Raw genomic sequence first — 26,240 nt, 5'->3', positions numbered from 1 at the left:
CACCTGACGCGAAAAATGATTGCATGAGGTTGTTGAGTCAAGCTCGCTGAGACATGTTTGGAGCTTCAGCTAGCAACGAAGCTGCGATAGCTCGTCGACTCTCAACAGTGTGCTGGTTGTGCCTGATGTTAGCATTGGAGGTTAGTGATGACTCTTTATAAAGGCATTTGCGTTGAATGGCTTCCTAGATCGTTATATTCCATTGTGCACAGCGCAAAAAAAGCATGACAGGCCAGCGGTGTCCTTAGAGATGGACATTCGCTCTGCTTAGGGTCTTCCGTTTGTGATCGAATTCATGCGCGGGCATGGGTCGCCATCCGACTTTCACCTCAGCAAAAGTGGATTTCAAGGTACAATTTTTCGCTCAAAACGAAATCATCGTCATCATGGTCAAAAACTTTTTAACAACGAGAGGGGTTTAGAGCACGCTTGGTGCTCTAAACTCCTCTGTTTAAGGAACCTCGGGCTATGAGGTTGGCGGCTTCATTTCCAGGATTCCAGGAACCAAGAATAAAAATGGAAATAAGGACCCTTTATTTACATTTTATTTGTACAAAAAATTTTTTGCGCTTTGTGGCTGAAAAATAAAGGACAGCAGGCAGTGTGTAGGAGTGAAATGAAAGAGAGTGTTGTGGGAGGGATACTGATTTCGGTACCAGGGTCGTCGGCTGAGATATCCCGCTGCGGCGTGTCCAGGAAGGTCAAAGCACCTGGCCGGGCATTTCACGAGCGGGGTTAGTGGTGTTCATTACTCAGTTCGGGGAAGGGGCTTTGTTCCGCCCTCGGACACCTCCCACAAGGTGGCGGGTCGGCGCTCCTTGTCAAGGCAAAAAAGGGATAATCGCCTGGTTGGCGTCGCTGTGTCCCATAGTGGGATAAAGACATGAAGAGGTGGCTCTGTGCCGCCCCGACGAGGTTGTTGGCCACCGTGACCGCAGGGGAATGGCACCGCCGCCACCGCCGACGTCGCCCCGACGGCGCCAAGGCAAGACAACGGTGGGGGGACATCAGGACTGCAGGTGTGAAGGCCTGAAAAAAAAACAGTGCAATATTGGAAAAAAAAAACGTTTTTTTGCGGTTTTTTTTCCAGACGAGAAAAAATGGAGACATGGAAAAATTTACAGTGGAATTTCAAAGTTTCATGATTGCTTGCTTTCAGTTTAGGTTTTTGTTTTTGCTTTGAAAACCATTACAGCGTGCATCGTAGAACGAATGGAGAGCAGTCGTCATCGCCGGTGCGATGTAGTGCTCTTAAAACGTTCGTGCTGTGAGTACGCGGGTTGGAGGCCAGGTCACATATAAGATCCAGGCTTGACTTAAAAACAGGTTTGGTTTGGTTTGGTTTATGGGGTTTAACGTCCCAAAGCGACTAATACCCGTGGCACACGGACAGATTTAATGCCATTAAGTGCTTACTGCCTTAAGTTTTAATGGCATGCCTGCGGTGCCACACGCACAAATTTAATGGCATTAGCCTTACTGCCATTCGCGACCTACTGAGTTTGCCACAACTCATTCGCCCGTGCAATGCCTACTCTCGTTCCCATTCCACACGCAGAACAGTATGCAGCTGTTAGTAGCAACTTCCTAACCAGTAGGAAATAGTTAATTCTTAACTTTCAGTCAGATAAGGCAACTATACTGCATTTTCGATGCGAAGAGCGCCATTTTTATCAGCCTTATTGACAGGTACTCTCGACTTCGGTGCTGACATGCGAGTCTATGGCTACTTTTTCGACTTGTAAAGCAGGAACAGCCGTATTTTCTGAAAAATCGATTTTATATTACATTTGAATAACATTTCCCATATATTGTGCTCATTAGCAATGTTCATATTCAGATGAAACTTTTAACTACCTTGCAAGCGTTATCGTCATCGTCACTTTCGATAATGGCATTAAATGTGGACGTGTAGCACCAACACCGAAAATAATGGCATTAACAAACTTAAGGCCTTAAGCATTTACTGCCATTTCTTCTGAGCGTGTGGCACGGTTATAAGGCTATGAGAGAAGCCGTAGTGGAGGGCTCCGGAAATATCGACCACGTGGGGTTCTTTAACAAGCACTGACATCGCACAGTACACGGGCCTTTGAAATTTCTCCTCCAAAGAAATTCAACCGCTTGAACTCACGCCTTAAGTAGAACAAAATGGCTGCAAATTCTACTGTGCTACACACATGGCATAAATTACATAGGCTGCTGTGAACGTAAGCGGTTTTAGGCAAATACAAGCCTAGCTTCTTGAATTCCAACGCAGCAGAGTACGGGACAAGCGCAGTAATTTGGTCAGACAGAGAGAGGTCTTCAGCGAAGCACGTGGCCCCATCTACCTGGTGGCAAGGCCTTTGCACCAACCAGCCGCTAACTCGTCTGGCTTGCCGACTGCTTGCCGGCCACCATCATCCGCCAGCTGCAAACGAAACTGGTCACGTTTCGGAAAGATCCATACAAGGATTCGCAACAGGCTTTCAGGGGAACGCGTTCGAAAGCTTGTGTATGTGCAGTCGAACCAAGCTGCGGACAAAGCTTCAATCCATGCTGCTGCGCGTAGTACTGTAGCGACACTGACTCTGAGTCTTTCCCTTTCTCGGTGCAGTAAAACAAGAAGTTCGTTCCATAAATATGATATTTATATCTCCATATAAGCCTGATGACAAATCATTCTTTATCTTCTCGGTGCAGTAGAACAAGAAGTTCGTTTCACAATACGACATCTACAACTGCATATTCCGCTGAACTTCGGAGCATTATTATTTATCGTTGTGCTGTTGCAAACAAATCTGTTTTCGTCACGCTTTGAAAAATTTCCAATTTTTCATGAAAAAAACGGGAAAAAAGTAACTAAATACGTTACTCGTTACACTAAAAAAAAAACGCGTTACCGCCCTACGTTACCTACCAAAAAGGAAACGCGTTACCGTTACCGTTACCGAAAAAAGTATCGCACGTTACTTTGCCGTTACTCTATGACCATAAATTTTATTCAGTGTGTCCTCGCTGTAAGAACTCAAGATAACAATTTTATAAATATCATACTTCATAGAATTCCAACTTCACAAAGAAAGAACACTTGCTTCTATGCTATTTGGTTTTGGTTCATATTTGAATAGGTTTTAGGCGCAAAAAACAGACGAGACACATAGGAATTAGGTAATAGGACGCAGGGCCATCGCCGAAACAGGACGATGGCGCTTCGTCCTGTTACCTTCCTATGTGTCTCGTCTGTTTTTTACGCCTAAAACCTTGTCAAATATGTTCACAAAGAAAACAGCTGCACTCACCAAATTTACAGGAATTCTGGTGTGCTTCTGCTTACGAAATTACGCGGAAATCGTGTAGCAATAAAGAAATGCTTAAATGACAGTTCCAGAAAAAATAAATTTGCGCACGAAAACAATTTTTTTTTACTTGAACCTGCATAATTATCGCAAAATGCGAGTGTTTATGTCAAGGTGTTCAAGGTCAGCTTTGCTCGCAATAACCAGAAACGTAGCCGCAGTTGCAGATAGAAACAGCCGGTTGACTGCAATCCCCTTTTCTGTGCTGTACCATTGTACTCTTTCCACGACTCTCTTGGGGCCATCTTGAAGTGAACTGGCGACATTCCTGAGTTCGTGAGTGGTTTGGGGACGGAGGCAAGTGTGTGACTGCGTGTTCGTGGTTTTTTTTTTTTTAGTTGAGTGCGTCTTCAAGGACAGGTGTTTTTTGGCATGCACGCGAGCCGCAACACGGGTCGTCGAAAACACCTGTAGATTTTGTTTATTTGAAAAATAATTTTCGGCGTTTTTCTTTTTTCTTTCCGCAAAAGAGGCGGAGGCGGGCATTTTGAATAAAAAGTAGCTAGTAACGTGACACCTCACGTTGCCGGAAAATGTTAACGTAAGTACGTTACCCGTTACAGTTCCGAAATGGTAACGAGTACGCTACTAAGTTTCCGAAAAAAGTAAAGCGTTACCGGCAACACTGCGGGGGAGCCTCCATCGGTTGCACATGTAGCGAGCTGCATACGCGAAACTGCTCGCCCTACACCTTCTTTGGAGTACGGGGTCCACTGAGTAAGGCACTGGCGAGCCCTGAGCTCCGCCTACTTGTTTGTGCATTGCCAATGCACTCTTATTGGTTGGAATTACGCGCGAGCAGGAATAGTAAACTTCCGACCAACTGCCGAAGGTTTTGAAACCAGCCGAAAACAAAGAAGTTGAAAGAGCGCGCCGAGTCTCAATCTTAGCCTTTCTTTTAAACCACATTTTTCTTAAACTGCCTTCTATTTCATTCCAGTCCTTAATAAACCAGTTCTGTTTGTTAAGTTGGAATTACTGCCCCAACCGGCAACGTGTCGCCGGACGGGCGGACGAAGACCGGAAATGTTCATTGTACTACTAACCGCCGTGTATGCGACCACCGGCCAACGTGCCATCATCGTTCGTCGATCGCGACGAGCCTGCGACCAGCCCAAACAGGCCACCCTACGTCGGAAGTTAAGTGTAGTTGTCGCATCCGAGGAGGACGCAATGGTTCCCACTGGATCTCGAGTTCGTTGTCTTAGCGCTAAATCCAAAAAAGAGCAAAAACGTGGTAAAAATGCGTCAAGCGCCCAGCTAGCGCACTGAAAACATGGCGCAGAGGAGGAAGCATGAAGGAAGGCAGTCGGACCGCCGCCGAAGAGCTAGGTGCGAGGCTTAGACGGAACACGGTGCGCATATTCTGAGTAATTAATGTCAACGCTCTGGTAAAATCATATCCAAGTCGTTGAATAATTAAGGAGAATGTAAACAGGAAAGTAAACAGAGTATAACGCTTTACAGAATCTGTACAGAGTGAGTCAATAGTTTCTAGGTCGCACTGTCAGGTTTTCTGCAGTTTATTATGACACTTAATACGTGTGTAAAGCTACCAAGGCTTCCAGGCGTGAGAATGATGCCTCTCCTAACACATACACTTATTTCGAGGTTCAGGGATGGTGTTGTAGACGTTCCAGTACGCAGCTTAAAAACTAACTCCGTAGCCCGGGGACTTTTGACCAGGGGAGGGGGGGGGGGGTGTACATTATATAGGAAAGCCTACTGGGAGTACTATCGGGGTCAAAAGTCTGTGAACCATGGGTCCCTCAAACGAAGCATATAGCTTTATTGTTAGCCAGCAGCTGGAGACCACACTTGTGGAGATGAAGGAACAAAGCTTTGACTTTCACCTCCCCAAGCGGACTCTTTAGCCCCCTGCTAAATGTCACGTGTTCCTCAAACCAGCCGCCGCTTTCGTTTGAGGAACACGTGGTTCACAGACTTTTTTCCCCGACTGTACATATGCTTTAATAGCATGTATGCATAGCAGATATCTGAAAATATATTCACGTGAATAGTGAACAACCAACCTGTCATTATCATAGACACGTGTCCAACTCTCCTTTGTTAGTAAGGCACGCTGTTCAAGTTGTCTTATGGCAATAGCTGACTCAGGTAGCTTGTAAGCCTTCTTGAGCATTTCTGCTTTTTTTCCTAATTGGCAGAGCGAAAACAAATTCCCCGCATGTGGCAAGCGCTGCTTTTTCAGTGGAACTTCTTTTGCTGCTTCCCAGATGCGATAGCTATTTATGTAGCTTGTTGTTTTTTGCAAGAACAACTTTTATTAGCGGTTATCTTGTCACTATAACATTGTTTTTAGCCTCAAGATGTTGCACGATGGTTCTGGCATAAATGCGGCAAGCAGGTGCCGCGACAATTTTTCATTGTGAAGGTAGACACAACGGAGAAAGAGTGTAGCCTCTTTTAAGCTCCCAGGTATGATTTAATTTAGGACGGTGCATTTGTGAAGTTCCTGGCGAATCTATGCCACTCTGAAGTAGCAAACCTCGCGTCAAATCATTTGGAGCTTGCGGTGACTGCAGACTCAACCACCAAAAACAAAGTCTGCAGTAGCTTAGCTTGCGTGCTAATTTACAACTTATTTTGTGGCATATGCGTGTAGCCTTGGGCAGTGAAGCTCGCTCTTTAAACCCACCTTTCTCCTTCGCACATAGAACGAGAGCCGTCTCCATCTCCAGCCTTCGAATCGTCAATAGCGGCAGCGGTAGGCCTATAGTTGATTACGTATCATAGGATAGTGCAGGCTCTCAGAAGATGGAGACGCGCAAAGAGGGACGCACCAGCGCCTAGTGTGTTCATCTTTGTGTCTTCGTCTTGAGCGCCCTTTTACGGCCTTATAAAATCGTCAACCTTAAACCCTTGCTAGGCATCCCAAAATGCCTTTCGCCATACTCGGTGGTGTTCCATGAGCGAAGTCATGCGCTCTGATGTTACCAAGTAAGTAGTCAGGAGCAAAGACCGAGTCTTTGTGCAGGAACTCTGCCTCGAAGACATGATCGAAAGGTTTGGCGTCATCGCGTACGACTGTACTGAATCACCGACTTTGGACGACGCTATAATGACAAGCTCGAGGTCGCATCTGCTGCTATGAGTGCATCAATTTCTTATCCGATGATAATCATTTATCCCAAGTGCCCCGGCGAAGGTTGTCCAAAAGAAAAGGCAATCCCTTAACGAGGGAAACCGCTAAGTAAAATCCGAATCTATTACTGCCCGCAAGAGTAAGTGATGGTTTTCCGCAGACTAGGGCAGGCACGTAGCCAGCAGTATTTGTCGAGAGGGGCCCAAGTCAACGTTTCGTATCGAAGGTCAGGGACGGGGGAGTTTAGGCTAAGACGCCGCTCCACCCCCCCCCCCCCCCCCCCCTCAACCCTTAGATGCATGCCTACACTATGGCTCTAAAAGTATAATCCCAATACCATAGCACTTAATGTTTGCCCTTTGTCGCTTCAAAATTGAGGTGCCATGAGACGCATGAATATGCGTCACAATATGCATATTACACAGAACGGCGAAGAGTTCGTCGACTGTAAAATGTTACCAGAGAAGTCTGTATCCTCATGATTGTACTGTAAGAATTCAGCCCCGAATTAAAAGAAACTACTTGGGACAGTCGTGATGTTTTATCTCTCGTTCTTGCTGTCACGTGTTTAAAACACGCATTACGTTTCCAACGCAACAAGCTGCTTAATACATGCAGCACAAGTATGCACAAGAGCTGTACGTTTCTTCCTTCCCAGCCGCCCGCGACCGTCTTCCGAGACCGTTTTTTTTTTTGTGGTGTGCTGCACTCGCTCGTTGTGACGTTGCCTTGGACTCCCCCCCCCCCCCCCCCCCTTCCCCCACTTCCCTTTTTTTTCTAAACCACGTCTCCGGGATTACTCTGCTCGTGGTCCATTGAGTTCCTGGAAGGTCCTTGTCGTCAAAGCCGGCAACATTCTTGAGCGCGATGCATTCCATGGGTTCTGCCAGGTGGCTTTGGTTCTGGTGACCCTGATGCACTAGCACAAGAGATCGGCCAGTGCCCCTGTCATCTTAGCCTCTCTTTCTCCCCTTCACCTGAAAGGGAAAAGGACCTCACTAAAGAGGGGCCGAAACGACGTTGCCCCGGAGGCAGTCGTGTCGTGACTCGACAGGTGTGGCGCCCACCTGGCGCCAAAGAAAACGGGTACCTTCCGCCCTGTCCTCTCGTGGTTGCTTGGCGTACTGAGTCAGACGCACAAAACTGGATGTTCTGAATGTTTCAAGACAAAAGCCACATTTGGAGCTGTCGGAATCGATTAATACTGTTGCAACACTATTACACATTTATATTTCGATATCCTGATCCTGAACTCTAGTCAGCCAATTAAGCAAACGAGGGGAGGGGAATGAGAGGCTCGTTATAAATAATTATGAGAGAAGCCAACAGCCACAGAAACCAAGGGACGTAGAGGATTTTTAATTTATTTATTTCGTGCTGTTGTTCGATTTAGAATATTACTGAATATGTTATCACTCAAAGCTAATTGATTAGAAAAGCAGAAGAAAAAACAACCACGTGCCGCCGGTGGGATCCGAACCCACGACCTCCGAATTACGCGCCCGGTGCTCTACCGCTGAGCTTCGGCGACGGCTGTCAAACCTTCTGCTTTCGGGGGTATTTATGTTTACAAATAACGGCGTTCTTAAGCGGCGGACGTAGCACGTCCTAAGTTACCGCTGATGTGACGTAGAACGCCATCGAACGGCGAGGGTGGAAGCTGTGTGAGAACCCTCTTATGCTTCCTATGGCGTCAAGGCTGCTTGAACAGAGGCCCTCGCTAAGCAATTAAGCAAACAAGGGGAGGGGAATGAGGGGCTCGTTATAAATATGAGAGAAGCCAACAGCCACAGAAACCAAGGGCAGCCAAGTTTTATGTGGCTTATTCCCGCGCTTTTTAGGTCCTTCATAATCATTGTAACTCTGTGCTGAAAATTCCGGCATGGATGTTCAGAGACAATAGTTTACGACAATGGTTTTCAATTTTTATCATTTGACACATTTCATTTTTATTGCTGCCGTTATTTATATGTAACGGTATGCAGAAAATTGTGGCATGGATGTTCAGAGACAATATTTTACGGCAATGGCTTTCAATTATTATCATTTGAGACATTTCATTTTTATTGCTGCCGTTATTTATTTGTTTCTTCATTTATACATTTGTATTTCTGCAGTGGTATCTTTACCCGGCTGATTTGCATCTCGTGGCAACTCAGCATGTGTTACTGTTCGTGCTCCTGTGGTTTTCGTTCAAAATTTACTAACGATTTTTAAATCTTAGTTACCTTGGTACCTTTTATTTTCCAACATCAACTTTTACCTCGTGCAGTTGCGGGGTCTCTGTCTGTGCCCTTCTCAGGTACAAGAAATATTACTGTTTGTTGCCGCAATAAATTAAATTTTTCACTCGGTCCTCACTTGTCAGAAAGCGCACAGACTAAAATTCGATAAAAGGAATCAGGTTAATCACAGCGCTGCGCACCGGGCGTTGAGGATACTCTAGCTTCATCCATTCTTGATAACCGTCCTTTCGTTAAATGTTCAGCTCAGGTTCACATCGACAAATTTAAAGCGGAACATTTATTTCATGAATGTTTCCACCGTTCAGGCAAATACCACAGAATTATGCGTTCCTTGAATTCCAGAAGGCTCATTAGGATGCTGAATAGTCAATCGATATAAAAAAGCTACGGGGACTCTTAACATCGCCCTAGGAGTGGAATCATCAGTTTTCTCATTTGTTGAAGCTCCTTTTGCAACTTCCGCACACGTTTGCATCAGTTCATTTGGCCATGATCGACTGCTAGCTGCAGTAGCTTGTACATCGCATTCTTTTTTTTTCGGATTGTATGACGTCCTACCAAGGAAAAGTGCAGGCAAAAAATAACGAAGCGAATAGATGGCGGGCCACTCGTGAACTAAAGCATTCTTGTTATGTGTAACGCCTACAGCTAGGTCGCCTGAGGAACGGAAATGGCGCTTTCCTCGGGGCAGCCTTGGTACAATGCAAGAACGCTCCCCCTCAGGTACGGCGGGTCAGCAGAGGACAAGGCGGCGAGACGCGCTCGTGCGAGCGAAGTAGCAGCAGCGTTTGGAGGGAGTGACAAGCCATCCGCACCAGTGGCATAGCCAGAATTATTGTTCGGGGGTGGCGGGCTCATGTTGCAGCGTGACCACATAGAATTTGCGGACGGATCAAACTCAAGAACAATAACTGCATTGTCATTGTGCATTAGATAACGCTACGCAATGTCTAGACAAGTGAAATATGTATTTTTTTAAATAAAAGAATGTAATCGTATGTCTTAAAATTCGTGGCAGATATAACTGATACCAATGCTGGCAAGTTTTTCGTATTCACTAAGGAAATAAAATAGCACACGATGTCTATAACTATATCAGTCCGAAAGCAGCAAAGCAGTGCATGCCGCTGATATGGGAAACGAAAAGGCCATGAAATCAGCAAGTACAGGACGAATGTTTTAATGAATCTTTGTCGTTCAAAAACCTTTACATTTCTGTACATATGCAACGGCCAGGGGAAAATCTGTGTCGCAGTCCTTCGTTCCAGTGTACTGCAGCAGCAGCAGCAGCTGTCACCGGTCATGTATTGCGAGTAATTGCAGCGAAATTTTAGTCGCAACTGCGAGCAAATGAAGAAACGAGTTGTGAAATATATACATTAGAATTGCGAAGATAAAATCGAGTATTATAAATGCGAAGATACAACTTTATAAAGGACAAAAGAGTGCCCCTGGAAACAAAGTCACAGCATGTATACACAGAACCTCGCAACAAAGTATTTAAATACACGTATGTATCCATTAAATTGGACGCGCATTCAAAATGGACTGAGGTGTACGTCATGACATGTGCGTCCGCGCAAGCCACCATAGCAAGATTACGTGATTTGTTCGCTCGATACGGCGCGCCGGAGACTGTTGTAAGTGATAACGGCACACAGTTCACCTCATCCGAGCTCCAAGCGTGCATGAAAGAGCACGCCGTTCGACAAGTTTTCACTTCTGCCTATCACCCGAGCAGCAATGGGCTGGCTGAAAGGTTTGTGCAGACGGTAAAAAATGGCTGAGGATTAACTTGGTTAAGCCTGGAGAATGCGAAGCATCATCGTGTCGCGTAATTTGGAGGCGCACAACCACAGCGACGGCGCGAGGTGGGCCCCCGTTTCACCACTGTCGTGACGTCATCGTGTCACGTGGTGTGACGTCATGTATCACGTGATTTGGAGGCGCTCAACCACAGCGACGGCGCGAGGTGGGCCCCCGTTTCTCCACTGCCGTGACGTCATCGTGTCACGTGGTGTGACGCATGTATCACGTGATTTGGAGGCGCATAACCACGGTGAAGGGCTGAAGTGGTAGCTAAAGTAGTATGCTTCGCATAAAAACGCCTTACGCAAAGGCCCAGCCACAGAAAGCCTTGAAGAAACATTATCCGAGTTCCTGATGGCATATCGGAACACACCGCATGCGACGACACTTCAGACACCATCTTATCTTTTCCTTGGTCGTGAGCTGCGCACTTGTTTGGACGCTTTAAAGCCCGCCCTGTCGCGTACAGTCGGAGGAAGCCAGTTTCAGCAAACGATGCTGCGAAGTGCTGATCATACTGTGTTTCAAGTGAATGAACAGGTTTTGGTGCGCAATTTCAGGAGCGGACCAAGGTGGCTCAAAGCAACTATCGTGCAGCGCACCGGGCCAGTGTCGTACGAGGTCAAGGTGCAGACACCCCACGGATCCTGCATGTGGAGGCGACACAAGGACCATTTGCTACGAGCCTCGGCTGCGAACACGCCGTCACCATTTGCGGTTGGGGAGGAGACCGACATCTGTCATCCAGAAATTTCAGATTGTCCGCCACCCTCATCAACCGCTGTCTCCGCAACTAGCCCTGCACCCGTGGTCAGCGGAAACAGCCCTACGAGGCGGTACCCTCAGCGAGTCAGGAAGCCGCCTGACCGATACCAGCCATCGTGACTCTCCAAATTGCGGTGGAGGAAGTGACGCGTGCCGGCGTTCTGTGCGAGCCGAGAGAGACGTGTGCCGGCGTTTCGTGTCTACCGAGTGAGACGCGTGATGACGCGCCAAATGACGTCAGCAGTGGCTCTACAAAAGCGAGCGCCTGCATGAGCGCCGCGGCAGAACGCATCTCAGCTGTTGCCCAATAAAGTGCTACGCAGCGTTATTATCGCTTCTTACTTGCCGGGACCCGCGAACACCGCAGTCATCTCCTTCACCCGTAAAAGTATCAAGTCTAGCTATACTTATACCGTATTCAAAATGATCTACTCTCTCACGTATCACATTACAAATACCTTGCCGTTTCTTCATACCTTTCATGTCATTCGATATCTCATCCATATGCGCCGTCACCTCCAAGTCATTAATCTCCGAAATCCACCATCTGATATTCGAAAACTAGCATAGCTCACTTTTGTTCGTCCACAACTTGAATTTGCTTCTTTCATTTGGTCTCCCTGTCACAATAACATGATCACCACGTTAGAATCTATCAAAAACATGGAAGCGCGATTCATTTCACGATACTACAACTACTGTTCAAGCGTCACTCAGATTAAAAACGATCTTTGGCCACAATCACAAAGCACACGCCGCCACCTCACTCTCCTAACGCTATTTCACAAATATGTACATACACTTGAATAGAACAAGTTTCACCTCGATGTCTCAGCCCGCACGTTGAAAAGATTATGTAATCAGCTCAGTTTCGCAAGGATATAGGTGATACATTCGGTGTCAATTCATCCGTACTACCACGAGCCATGAGATTACGGATTGACATAACAGACAACATCGCTTCCACATCTAATCTAGATTCTTTCCATACCTAACTCATCACACATTTCACTGAAACCGTCATTTAGCACGCCTTCGTTCAAATCATTGTTATCTCTTATTTTTTGTTCTTTACTTTGCTGCAACTGTCGTGCCATTTTGATGTTTTCTTACTAACGTTTCCTTTTCTTTTCACTCCTATACGCTTGCCTTAGTGGCGCTACGCTACTCACTGTTACCACGTTCCGCCAGCACAATATCCTTTATTGCTGGTATTTATTTTGATCGGATGTTTTAGGGGAATAGCTTTCCTTTGTAGCCGTATGGCTGCGCTCGGGTGGATGTCAACGACTAAGTACTCCTATTTGGTATTTATTTTGGGTCGCGCATTTTTTCTTTTATTTCCGCGTCTCTTCTTCTTCTCTACTAATTTGTTGATATGATGTTTATCATGACTGTATGTTTCCCTTTTGTTTCCTTTGGTTATGAATGCAGAGTATAGTATTTTTACGCACTACTTACGCAATGCCCAATGGGCCTCTAAGGATTTCAAATAAATAATTAAATAAGCACAAGCGACGCCACTGGAGCCTCTTGTCAATTCTGGGAACGAAGGTTGTCTGCTTTTTGGAGGGTGCGACCCAGGAGACTGTAACTACGAATTTGGCAACATCCCGCATTTGCATCGTGGGGGAGCGGGAGGGCGATGCGAATAACTTAATAGACAGTTTTAGCTGTGCGTCCGCAAGGGCTTAGCGTACGCAAGGAGATTGCGGGGTTCGTAGTGCGCATGCGCAGAACGCAAGCGCGATCCGTGCGTCTTGCGTACGTACGCAAGCCAGCGGACTTTGCGTTGCGTTGCTTGCGTGGCTTGCGTGGTTAACGTGGCAACATGGTGGCGCCCTGCACGCCCGCTTCGGACCAAATACTGCATCGCCGGTGCATTTTTCGACGCGATAGCTAGCTCTAAACGGTTGTATTCACTTTTATTTTGTGCATTCTCATCCCTCCGTAACGATATATGTGACAAATAGTAATCGTTTTTTAGATAAATCCAAGAATTTCTTCATGTTAAGCCTAACTATCTACGGCGTACGCTGTCGTCATAGACACGACCTGCGGTAAAGTACTTCTCCAACTTTGCGCGAGAATTTATATTTTCATTTGATTCAATTGATTTACATTAAAAAAGAAACAAAGCCTTCGAATACAACCACCACTGCCATTAATAAAAGCGGAAAAAGTTTCCTCAGCACACAGTTCACAAGCTTTGACTTCCTGTCGCTAGATGGCGCCACTGTGCCCGTTCTGCGAAGAATTTCAGTCGAGATTAGACGTAAATCAGAGAGCTGTTGGAAGATTAGCACTAGGTGCCCACGGCAAAACCACAAACGAGGCAGTACAAGCGGATATGGGCTGGGCATCGTTCGAGGCACGGGAAGCTAAGAGTAAAATACTATATGAAGAACGCCTGAGGAAATTGGACGATAACAGATGGGCAGCTAAGGTATTTAAATATTTATGCAGAAAGAACGTTGACTCACAGTGGCGGAAAAGAACTAGAAAACTAACCAATAAGTATGCCGGTCATGAGGACGGAGAAAGAAAGAGCATTAAACGACAGGTTAAAAACGCGGAAGTTAAAAATGGGATGAATTCAATGGAAAAGAAACATAGTGCAGAACTATATCGATTCTGGAAAAGGCAGATCAGGAAAGAATTTTTCTATGATAACTCAGGAGGCAGTGCCCTACTTTTTGAAGCTAGATCAGGGTGTCTTAGAACGCGCAGCTGTGCAGTGTGTGGTAGATCTGTGGAAACAATTGAACACCTCATAATCAAATGTGATGGTATCCATCCGGATGTCGATGCAGGCACAGTCACTCTTTCTGAGGCCCTAGGGTTTAAAGATAACAATGGTCATGTAAATAAATCTGCAGTGGAAGTCAGCAAAAAGCGATTGGAGGATTGGTGGCTGAAAAGCAGAGATGTGGCATAAGGTTAGAATTGTAGGAAACCGTAGGCAAAGGTGATGAAGAATCTTAGTGAGAATTGCCAACACCGTAAACAAACAAAAAATAATAATAAATAAAGAAAAGCTGAGCGTGGTGGCCATTGCCGCCACCCCGTTTCAAAGGGGGCGCTCCTATCCATCCATCCATCCATCCATGCGAACGAGGGCTGCACGGCGGATGCGGCAAACCAGGCGGCGGTTGCAGCGACGAAGCGCCGATTGACAGAGTGGTGGACGCTGGTGCGACACTAGAACAGTACTGTTTCGTCGGTATTTGCGTGTGTGTTTGCCGCTTCGCGTTTGATAGTAGTGTTTATGTGTGTGTATATCCAGCCACCTTTGGTCATCATCCCGGGCGCTCCAAGGTGGATGTAGAATGGTGGCGAAGGCTGGGCCCCAAAATCGGTTTAGCGCGACTGCAGCACAGCCACTTTGGGCGGCCGAAACACTCACATAATAAAATTCAAAAGCACAAATTAAAATGCTATAAAACAACAAAAATAAATGAATATTTTAATGCCACGTTTTATAAGTTACGTAAACTATTTCAGCTAAACGTTACGCCGAATTCTGTAATTTTTTTCAACGCTCTTGTTGCGCTCTCTGTTGATCAGTGTGCGGTGCATTTGCAGCGCGACTTTGCAGGCCTAGTTTCGGTACCCGGCCACAGTGGCTGCGGCAGCTTGCGAAGCGATTTGTTATCTCCAGCTGCCTGCTATGGCACGCCTTGGAAAGCGTGCAAATTAAGCTCGCCGGTTTTGAAATGGCCCCTTTAAGAAGTTTTTGTCGTCCTTGCCCGTCGCCTCTCTGTCACCGTTTGGCAAGATCTGCACCCCGCTGCACCGCTGCAGCGTTTGCTTCGGTGTACGGCCAGTGCGAAACCTATTCCCGAGGCTTCGCGCTCATCGCTTCGAGCGCTTAGCTCTGCATTTCAAGATGAGCTTGCGGCATGTGAAAAAACCTTGCTCCGTGGCACATTGTGACAGCATGGGTTGTACCGTGAGTGTCTTACCAAGTTACTACACCGCTTCCCTCTGGACTTTCGCAGGTGAGCTCTTGCCGTTGTCGTCTGCTCTATATATGCTTTTGTCGGGCTTTCCGGGCCTATCGTAGCTGTAACCGTTTCTTGCGCACTTGGCTTCATTTTATCGGGATATTTTAGTAAATTGCAGGGCACGCACGTGCAATCATAAGATGTGCAAAAGACACAAATCATTTGTCTTATTTGTAGCTAGTTTCGTGCAGCCGACTGTCATCAACATGAAATTGATACCGGGCTCTCATGAGCAACCTCGTGCCCTCTACTTGCCGCATGGTCAATTTAAAACCAACTGCGCTGCATAACAGCTCTGAGCATGACATTAATGGTTTTGCAGCACCGTGAAGCCAATTTGAGGATCTCCTCGCAACTGACAGTATCGAAACTCAACCATGTGCATGTGCGCCGCATTGACTGTGCCTTAACTGAATTCAGCCAGCAGTAGTTATTGCCGTTTTACGTATACATGACCGTCAATGTAGATTTAAACTCATTGCGCTGCATCGCTCTCGTCACTCTTTGAGCATAGAAAAGCAGCTTGCCGCGTGGTATCAGGCGAGCGTAACCGCACTCTGAGGCTTGGAGGCTTGGCGCGAGCATTTTCTGCCATAGTTATAACGTACTGTATTTAGGTGAAAGGAGTCTTGGCGTATTGACGTTTGGAGTATATGGTATTCATTTGGGTGCAGTTGTATAACGTGGACGCTGCATCATGTCCAGGTGCAAATCGCGGGTGCAGTTCTCTCGCAACCTCAGCCTGGAGAAGACGCCGTGCCAGCTGCGAGACCTGAGGACTTTTTCCAAGCACTTCGAACTGTTTGTGTATCTGCGGTCAGGACGGCTGCGTCTCCATGCTGTGCCTACTCGAGGAAAAAGTGGCTGTATTGAATGTCCTTGCACTTCACTTTAAACTGCACTTCATGTATGTTTTAGTTTGATTAGAATTGCTTCAAATTACTTCGGTTAGCGACAAGAATCAGGTCTCGAGGTTGTGCGCAGGCCCTACGTATGGTGTAATGCTCTAGCGTTGAACAGATTTGTTGATGCTAAAACTTGTTTTCAATATTGTCATGCAGGTGTAAACATAGCTGCTATATTCTTTCAGTTGAAGAAACGAAATGCGTGAAGAGTAATCCTTGTGTGCTGCATGGTCTATGTGTTGATGCGCCTACTTATGTCATGTCATGTTTGCCTCAATGGAAGCTGTCGTAGCATTGTTTTCTATACTTTTCAATTTCCTACTTGGCAACATTCGTGGAACTTCAGGGCTTTTTCCTATCCGCACTGTGACCATTGAGATGAATAGCCAGCTTAAAAAAGCTGCTGCTTGAGCTGCCTGTGACGCGCATTTTTTGTTGGCGTGCTTTATCACTGTATTTGTTTGGTTGCTGTAATAAACCATAAATATCAAAACCATACTTGCCGTACACTGTATTCCAAACTGTGCATTTGAGCCTGTGCTTTGTGCATCATACCTTGATGTACTCAAAAGTACTGGCACCAGTATATTCACCAAGGTTTCCACTACGAATCATGCATCCTTAGCCAGCGTCTGGAAGTGTTGCTGCCTTTCTATGCTGCCTTCTTTGCCAGTGACTTTCATTTGGTTCCCAATTGCACATTAACAAGGCCATAACTAGCAGGAACGCGAGCACATTTGACTGGCAAAGCTTGCTGCGCGCTGAAAGGCAACCTTCTAGAGATACCGGTTAGAAAATGCGGTTCCTATAAAAAGACCACTTTATAATTCGCGCCAAAGGCATACGTATGCGTGACGTCATTCAACGTCACTCATACGTAGGTTGCCCCCCGAAATGGGGGCGCGGGGGTGCCCCATGAGTCGCCATTTTTTGGACCAATGGGCGTCTATGGAGCCTTCGCTACCATGGTATATCTACCTTGGGCGCTACGCTAGCCACTCCCAACTAAAACTGTCGTTGCCAGGACGGGTGGCACGGCGCGTAAGGTGCGCCCGTAGCGTACGCACAACTTTTGCGGACGCACAGCTAAAACTGTCTAATGTTGAACAGTGACTTTCTCAAACACTGATAAAAAATTATAAATGCAATGTAGCTTCCATCCTTGAGCGAAGAGTGAGGAAAAACAATCTGCTGTTGGAATTTTTTTCTTTCTTTATTACCATAACATGAATTAAATGCGTATGCGTATCAATTAAATCATACGCATAAAGCACAAAAAAGTCACACACACAGCGGTGATGTTCCACATGAGGAATTTCCTGTTTTTCAGGGAATTTCGGGAATAAAATACGCCTAAAAACGAATCTTCACTTGTTCTCGGGAAATTTTCTCGTTCCAACCGACTGGGTCACATTGCTACACTGCTGGAAGGAGAAAGGGCTAAAAATGTCGATTTTCGGGCCTAATTTCGAAAATTTTTGGTTACGAAATGGAACACCACTGCTAACCGCAAAACAGAAGCATTAGAACAGAGCTAAGCTTATGTATGGAACCATCGAAGCACTTTGAATAATTTTCGATACATGCACAGAAGCATGAACAAACTGCAGGGATTCCTAGAGGCTCTCTGGTAGAAATTAGTCCCGGATTCTCGCCTCGAGTGGATTAGACTCAGAAGATCCACCTTAGTTTCAACCGAATTATGTCCTCGCACACAAAGCCTTCATTCCAGAGTTGTCTCAGCCTAAGCGATGGAAAAGGAAAAAAAAGACTCCTATGGTCCGCAATTCGTCATCCCTTCTTGGAACTGACAAATGTATTCTGCTTCCGTCCGAATATTTTTCTAATCCCGATGGATGTATGAAACTCAGCCCAAGTGCTCCTACGGCTGGAGGCAGCCAAAGGTCATCGTTCCACAGCATCCGCACAGTCACTTGAAGCAGACAGGTTTGGTCGATATTTGTGAGCACAGCTACAGGTGACACGGAGCAGCCTAGTTGCCGTACCTCCTCGCACCTAAACTCAGCATAAACGTTATCCAGGTATTTATCTATCAGTGATTCGAACCCCGTTATTGACGACTCGCTGACAGCTATTCGTCGTTCTTCGGCTGGGAGCCCGGGGTAGATGCGCTTCGATGACGTCTGGTTATTTTCTTGCGTTCCGGATTCTGGTCCGTCGGCGGCAGCGGATAAGGACCCATTTCTCCCTTTTTCAACCCTCGCTGGTTCATATTTGGGTGTTGCGTCGGATGTCTCTGTGGTGCTCGAGAGATTGCCAACTGCGTTGCTCAGTGCTGTCAGATTTGACGTGTTTTCCTCATTAGGTGTGGTAGCTCTGGTGTCGTTCTCTGTCATTCTGCTATGGTCTTGCTTCATTGCTGCTTCAAGTAGTCCGAGAGCCTGACTGAAGGTATGCATAGTGTCAGAGAGCTTCTCGAGTGCGTCGCTCTGTGTTACGAGGTTCCTGGCCAGCTGCTCCACACACGCCTGCTCTTCTGAGACTTGGCCGGCAGACCGCAAAGGCATAGACTCGTCTATGCATCTGGACTCGTCTTCACATTCTGCACAAAAATGTGACATGGCGCAGTCCGTTCTCAGATGCGTGCACACTTCGGCGCAGCGAACCCGAGCCGTGCACCTGGGGCAGAAAACTGAGCGGTGCTTGCACTCCTCATTGAAATGGCGGATGATATCTTTTGTAGTCACCACTGCCTCGCAGCCATTTTCTGCGTTCCGGCACTTCACCTGCGTATAAGAAATGTGCGAAGAAAATGAACAATATACGCTTTGTTCGAGATTATACTTTCAGGACTTTTTAAACACTAAGAACCCTGCATACTGTAAGAAAAGAACTGTAACGCAATCAAGACGTACACAAGAGAGGACCACACAGGACCACACGAGACGACCAGGCCGACATAAACTGAGTGCATATTGGTCGTCGTAACCTAACACTTGACTGTAATAAGTAAGTCAGCCAACCTTTAGCACGACATTTAGCATGTCTACTTCTTTTCAAGACTTAGCGGTGGCCACATTAAAAAACTGGGCCATTTGGCAGAATTGTAGCACACCGGTGTTAAAAGTTTAACGCTTCAAAATTTGCAATTAAATTCAAGCCAATATGCATACAAAATGACAGGCCATGCTCTGCAAGAGCAAGGTCTGCATGCGCTAGCGAGTTCTTGCATGCACTAGCGAGACTAGCGAGTGCTTGGCTATTTTTCAAACCACTGCAAAAACCTGTTGTTGGCCATTGCAAACATCTTTTATTCACTCTTAACTTCGATTGAACCACTGCCACCACCGCCTTGCTCCGAGCCCTGGACTAGGGGCCAGGCCACCCGACTTCTGGGAATTAATCTATTCTAAATGAAAGTTTTGTCTCTCTCTCTGCGACGTGACGGAGCAGAATATAATATACGGGAAGCAAGGTTGCGATAGCACGGGTGTTGTGACGTCGCGAACCGGTCAGTTCGCCCTAAGATTTCGGCCTTACCGCCAGTCAACGCCAACCGCGGTTTTTCTGCGACACGGGGCCTTTAAAGCTCGCGCGTTAAGAGACTGCCGTTGCGCTGTTCCACGCACACAATGTAGCTGCCTCTGCTGCGTCGTTGTACAACTGCGTCGGCAGTACGCTGCTGTCAGAGTCACTTTAGGTACCGGCGGCAATGTGCACGGCTTGCCGGAGCAAAGAGGATACATGCAGCGCTGCACATCCTACTACACTGCGCACAACTGTCGCCTCCGCCGAGAGAGCGCGCATCGCTGCCGCTGGCACGAGAGTTACTGAATAAGTGCCGAGAATTGCGCATTGTTTTCCCTGGGCCGCTAGCGCCTCTATTAGCCATACACGATCACATCGTTGAAAGGTATCAAATAATTTTGGAGAAGGAAACTCCGTTGCACTCGGCCGTTGCTGGCAGTAAATTTGTACACCGACTGTACTCGTGCTTTGCGGCAGTTTTTTTTTTTTTGTCGCAGAGCACACGTCTGCTGAAAATGATGTTTTATTGCCAATAACACGCAATTTTGTCCCAAGTGTTCGCTAATTGTTGAAAGAATGATCGGGGAGGCCACCAGAAAACGCTTGTGATATGCATATAAAATGACAGGCCATGCTCTGCAAGAGCAAGGTTTGCATGCTCTAGCAAGCAATTGATCAGACTAACGAGTGCTTAGCTACTTTTCAAACCACTGCAAACACCTTTTGTTGGCCATTGCAAACACCTTTTATTCACTCTTAACTTCACCTGAACCACTGCCACTGCCGTTTTGCTTGGAGCCCTGGACTAGGCGCCCCAACCACCTGACTTCTGGGAATTAATCTATTCTAAATGAAAGTTTTTTTCTCTCTCTGCGCTGTGACGGAGCAGAATATAAAATACGGGAAGCAAGGGTGTGATAGCACGGGTGTTGTGACGTCGCGAACCGGTCAGTTAGCCCTAAGTTTTCGGTCATGACGCTGGTCAACACCGACTAGCGCGTTGAGAGACTACCGTTGGGATATGCCACGCACACAAGGGGGTGATCTCTACTGAGTCCCTCTACAACAGCAGCGTCGGCAGCACACTGCTGTTCGAGGCACGATGTACAGGCGGCAATGTAAAGGGCCTGTCGCAGGCACATCCTACTATACTGCTCACAACTGTCGCCTCCACCGAGAGAGGGCGCCCATGCTGCCGCTGGCACTGGAGTTACTGGCTTATAGAGTTGCGCGTTTTTTTCCCTGGGCCGCACGCGCCTCTATTAGCTATATGCGATCACATGGTTGAAAAGCATTGATGTATTTCGGAGACGCTAACTCATTTGCATTGTACACCGGCAAATATTATGTACAACATCTTTCCTCGTGCTTTGTGGCAGTTTTTTTTTTTAGCCGTAGAGCACGTGCTCTCTGAAAACGATGTTTTCTGATCACTAACACGCAATTTTATCACAAGTTCTCTCTAATTGTTCAAAAGAATAATCGCGGAGGCCACCAGAAAAACGTTTGTGATTTGTGACGTTTACACAAGATGGCGTCACCCATTCAGAAGACGAGTATTTTGTTCGCAGATCATTGAGGTAGGCCTCGTTGCAGCCGGCGCATTGCTAGTAAGCTGTATGATTCAATGCGACAGAAATTTACCTAAAATAAAGCAAGTTCGGCTGCCAGAAATAAGCGGATTGAGCCTGCACTTGCTCCACCTCCTGCACTCAAGAGTTGCGGATTTCCCTCATAGTTTGGATGCTTTGCGGCAACAAAGCAGATCTATGCGCAACTCTAGGTACTTATGCAGTAACTCTAGCGGCGGCCGAATTTCGATGGAGGCGAAATTCTTGAGGCCCGTGTACTGTGCGATGTGAGTGCACGTTAAAGAACCCCAGGGGGTCGAAATTTCCGGAGCCCTCCACTAGCCCTCCATTTTAAATGCCCTCCATTTTAAATGCCCGTAGTTCATCCGCTCTTCTAGTGGTTTTTGGTTTTGGTCTGCTGCAGTGTATCGCGGACCAGGTAAGACGCTTGTGTGAGTGCTCGAAATACGGTATGAAGGCCACGCTACGTGTACACTTACCTGTGCCTCCCCTGTTCTCTCGCGTGCATTTACTGTAACGATATACACTCCCGCATAAAAATTTTCTTTGGAATAGGTACTTAGTAAGAAAAAAACCTACCTCGCAAATATCCTTCGCCTGCCAGCAATGGGATAATAAAGTAGTACGTAAATGTTTCATCGGAATCAGTCATTTAGTGAGGAGCGAAACCTACCAGGCTTTTAACACTTCTGTCCGATAATCTTCCGCATTCGTATAGTCGCTATAAGAGCATTGCACGGGCCTCAATTAGTCACGCGTCCCGAGCCCGTCAACCTTTTTCGTTACCCGCCCCAGCCCGGCCCGATTTTTTCAATATAGGCCCGAACCCGGCCCGGCCCGCGAGGTAGACATGCCCGGCTCAGGCTCGGAAACCGCCCGAGTACTAAATGCACATCGGCAAAGCCAAAGCCTTTTGTTATACTGATCTCATTTAGAAAGAAAAAAGCGGCTACAAAACTTTTAAAAATGGAGATAATGGCGGCATCACTGATGGCAACGTTAACAAAAAAAACGCTTTAGCATTAATAAAAGAGGTTATCAGAGATTTGCTCGCATTCGTAGCCTCCTCCTAACTAGTTAGGCGTCAAGGGGAAGCGAGAACGCGGAAGTGATGTGACAGGAAAAGCGCGACCCACTTGCGATGGGCACTATCTCGCATACCCACAGCTACTGGTCATATTTCGAGAGTAAACGCAAGCCAGCGCGCGCTAGCTGGTGTTTCCATCAGCGATGCCTACAGTGCCGTAACGATGCATATCGGCGCGATAATTCTGTTTTTGTCTTTTTCTGGAAGAATCTAACGCGTGCGCTTCACCATGTCAGAGCGCAGTTTTATCTACGCATGTATGTCTAACTGCGGCATGCGCTCAAATTTAAGGAACGTCACTCTGCAGTTAGACGTGTGCCTTGCGTCACTTACACGTTTGCGTGCATGCAATCACGATGCGCTCAACGCAAGCGCCGTCATATCGAGCTTACTGCGGCCATACGCTCGATCGCGAACAAACCACTGCCCAGCGTAGCTTAAAAAAAAAAGGAAAACTCAGCAGCTATTGAAAGCCCCTCACTTAACTCGCAAAGTCTGGTCGATGGCGTTGCGTTAAAATTCGGACGGCCAATTCTGTGTAACCAAACCTTCCTCCGGCCCGCGTCGGTTTTCGATGATGGATCGCGAAGAACCGCTTTCCACCGTCGTGACGGTTCCTCCACCCGAAGGCGCGGCAGCCCGTCAAGCCGCACAGATAGACGGCTTGAAGTTGGGTGACTGACACACGTTCCGAGCAAAACAAAAGCCGCTGTTCATCACAGCAAGCAAAAGCGCAATAACAGCAACGACGCCTGGACAACCTACGGTGCGCGGTTGGAGCGGACAATATGGCGTCTGCGGCCGCGAAAAGCGCGGGTTTAAAGGACTTTTGCTCGCGAAACCATCGACCAATGGGAAGAGCGATGGGCGCAGGAGAGGGAAAGGCGGCGCTCTGCAAGGGTTGTCGTTACCTTAAAAATTTCCAGGGGCTTTAGGCAGCATGCCCAGCGGCGGTGGGCGGGCACTCCAGTAACGGTAACATGGTACACGGTACGTAGGTATCTGTTAATAGACGCCTTTAGCATACATGTAATGTGTTACCGTCGCCATTGCCGGAGCACCGGGATCCCGCCCACTGCCAGTGAGCACGCGCTGATTGGTCCTGATGCTGAAGGCGTGCACGCAGCTGCCGGGCACCTGGCGCCCTCTAGCGTTATCGAGGGGATCTGCGCATGCGCAGTGGCGGTGGGCGAGCTGCCAATATTCTGCTAATTGCATGCTAAAGGCGTCTAACTACTAGCGGTCCACGCGACGCGTGCAATGGTAGGAAGCATGCCATGAGACGGCGTCAGGCGTCTCACCGAGTGCTAGGCGCTTTGGACTGGGGGTTTTTAAAACTATCAGTCCGGACAATTCACTTCGAACTGCCAAAATTTTACATAATTTCCACCTGATTTTACACTGATGTGCAGAAAAGCACAGTCTATTCACTCTTATTTTTCTTATTTTTTAAATACATTATTTCATTTCCGTAGAAACACGGTATGATGAGCGAAATCTCGTACTGTGGTCAGAGCAATTCTCTAGAGCAACCGAACGCCGCGATGTAGCAAAAACAATGTGAAATTTTAAGCAGGTACTCGGTTCCGGAGAGTGATGGCTCTGGAGTGAAGGCGCATAGACCAAGTTGCCTTGAGAGTCGCGTTGTGCCACGGAGATCTCTGCCGCCTGATGCAAGCCAGGCAGAAAAGCGTGACAACCGCTAGAGTGGCAATGAAATTTTTAACGACTAAATTAGGTGACATGTAATAGCAAAAACGATTGAAAACGAATCCTGAACGACACGACTTGCTCTAATAAATTTTCGTGCCAAGCTGTTAGATTACTCGCAGTGTTTACATCCCAAAGGGTATACCGACGTTTGTGCATGGACAACATGGGAATCTAAGTCACAAAGGAGACTAGATTATGTGTTGTAATTCTACGATAACGAAGCGCTTTTAATCTCCAGAGATAGCTAACGCCGCTATTTGTATTTACCGCACGCGGATGCTGCCCGTGCGGATATTAAATGGTCCACTCCGGCGCTAGACAGGTTATATACTTATGTGAATAAATAAGTTAGCGAATAATGGTTCCGGCCTCTAGGGATTTGTTTTCCTCTGCAGAGCGCGCGAAATAAATCTCAGGGCAACGATCAACGAATGCATGGCGTTCAACTTGCCGCCCAATTGCGTCTTCGCAGCTGTCGTGGCGTACCGCGGATAAAACTTCCTGTGAGGCCGGGCAAGTTTTTATTTTCCAATTTTCCATGACTACCCAGCTGTAGTCGTAGCAATCCGTAGGCTGAACTTTCAGAGATTCCGGTCAAATCTCGCGGTTGGACTGAGGATAAGGAGCACCGAACACCCCCCACCAGTAGAAATAGAATTAAGTTCCTCACGTGAGCACTTCTGAGCTACAGGAAGCTTGCTTAAAGTCCGATAGTAAAAGAAACGTACTCAAACGGCCACTGCGTCACCGCTCGCCATTTAATCGCATTCCGAGACATTCAACTTTCGTTATGAGAAGGCGTCGTCATCTCGTCTGCTTACATTAAACTTGCAGCCCTTATTGCATCTAAAAACACCAAGAATCCGACGCGTAAAACCTGAACAGTTCGCCCTGGTCACTCACCTCTTTACTCACCAGCTCTTCAACGGGAAAATACGTCCAGTTCACTCCTTTTTCCGGGCACAGGAGGCCATCCAGGGGACACACGGGCTCGACGCCCTCCGTGCACTGCTCGTAACAGGACATGCAAAGGATGTGCTCGCAGGCAAGGACTGCCGCCTTTGACCGCACCAGTCCGCAAGCACTGCACACTCTGACTCGTAGAGGCGACTTCACGAAGCGCAGAGGCCTCCAGTCGAGCTCGGAGGTGAAACCGACCAGCGTGTAGGACACTTTTCCATGAGGCATCCCGTCCTGCTGTCGTCCTAGTGCTGAAGACGATGGAAATGCTGTGCCCATCCGAGAATGCTTGTCCCGCTATCTCTGTCTCTCCGTCTCTCTCCATCGATTTTGTTTTTTGCCCGTCGTCAGGCTCCGATCGATGTGAATAGCCACCGCGTATACACCTGTCCCAGTTCCTTGCCACGTTGTGAATCGTCAACACTTTCAAGTCACTCTTCAGACTGCTACCCCGGAGGCATGCGCATATCTGCCGCTGAGCAGAAATGATAATTCGTTGATCACCGACATTTTGACCATAACGGGAAAGAGGGAGAGGATTCCCGGGGCTTTGTTAAGGTCTTCGTCCTTGTTTCATTTTTGTTTTGCAGGTACGTGTTTCTTCAACAAAGATTGCGTGGTGACGGGAGCGCGAAATAAGACGTCACTGCAGTTCCGTGACGCCGTCATGTTGTGGGATAACCGCGTACCCCATTTCCTCCGCCAGCCAGCGGCGAGCGTGCGAACGCCACATGGCGAACCGCGCGAGCCACCCGGGAACGGAGGACGCCGCAGCTGCTTGTGCTCCCGTTCTTGGAGGCCACCGCGGGGTGGCCGCTCACGTAAGGGGAAAGCGTGAAACACTGCGCAGTGGAGAGCGAACGACAGCCACCCCGCGCTGTAATCGGCAGGCAATGACAGCAAATTGCCCGGGCCGGGGCCGTGGTCGACGCAGGGGCAAGCCCAAGCATAAGATGGCGCAGTTGGCCGCATACTTTGTGTGACTTTTGGAACACTTCCTTCGTGTAACTTATGTGTGCGCATGAGACCCCCGGAACTGCTTGCACTAACGTAGGGGGCCCTAGAAGCGTGTTTCTTAGAGCAACGGCTGATGTAATGTTCGGACCTTCGCCAATAAACCCAAGGTTTGTACATACCGAGAACGGCATGTGCAACAATTTTGCTAGGGCTGGAAACTGTATGCACAGAAGGTGATGAGCTGACCATGCACAATCCCATTC

At 47.5% G+C, this 26,240-nt stretch overlaps 1 pseudogene; it reads right to left on the bottom strand.

The window, feature by feature from the left end:
• The window catches only part of LOC149329193 (TNF receptor-associated factor 5-like), a 38,590-nt pseudogene extending 13,342 nt beyond the window's left edge, over positions 1 to 25,248 (bottom strand).
• Between the last annotated feature and the right edge of the window lie 992 nt (positions 25,249 to 26,240).

This window comes from Amblyomma mixtum, chromosome 9 (assembly GCF_055824585.1).
Source record: "Amblyomma mixtum isolate Tamu chromosome 9, ASM5582458v1, whole genome shotgun sequence".
In the NCBI taxonomy this organism is placed as follows: Eukaryota; Metazoa; Arthropoda; class Arachnida; order Ixodida; family Ixodidae; genus Amblyomma; species Amblyomma mixtum.
The sequence above is the reverse complement of the archived record's forward strand: the minus strand, read 5'-3'. Positions and strand labels throughout refer to the sequence as shown.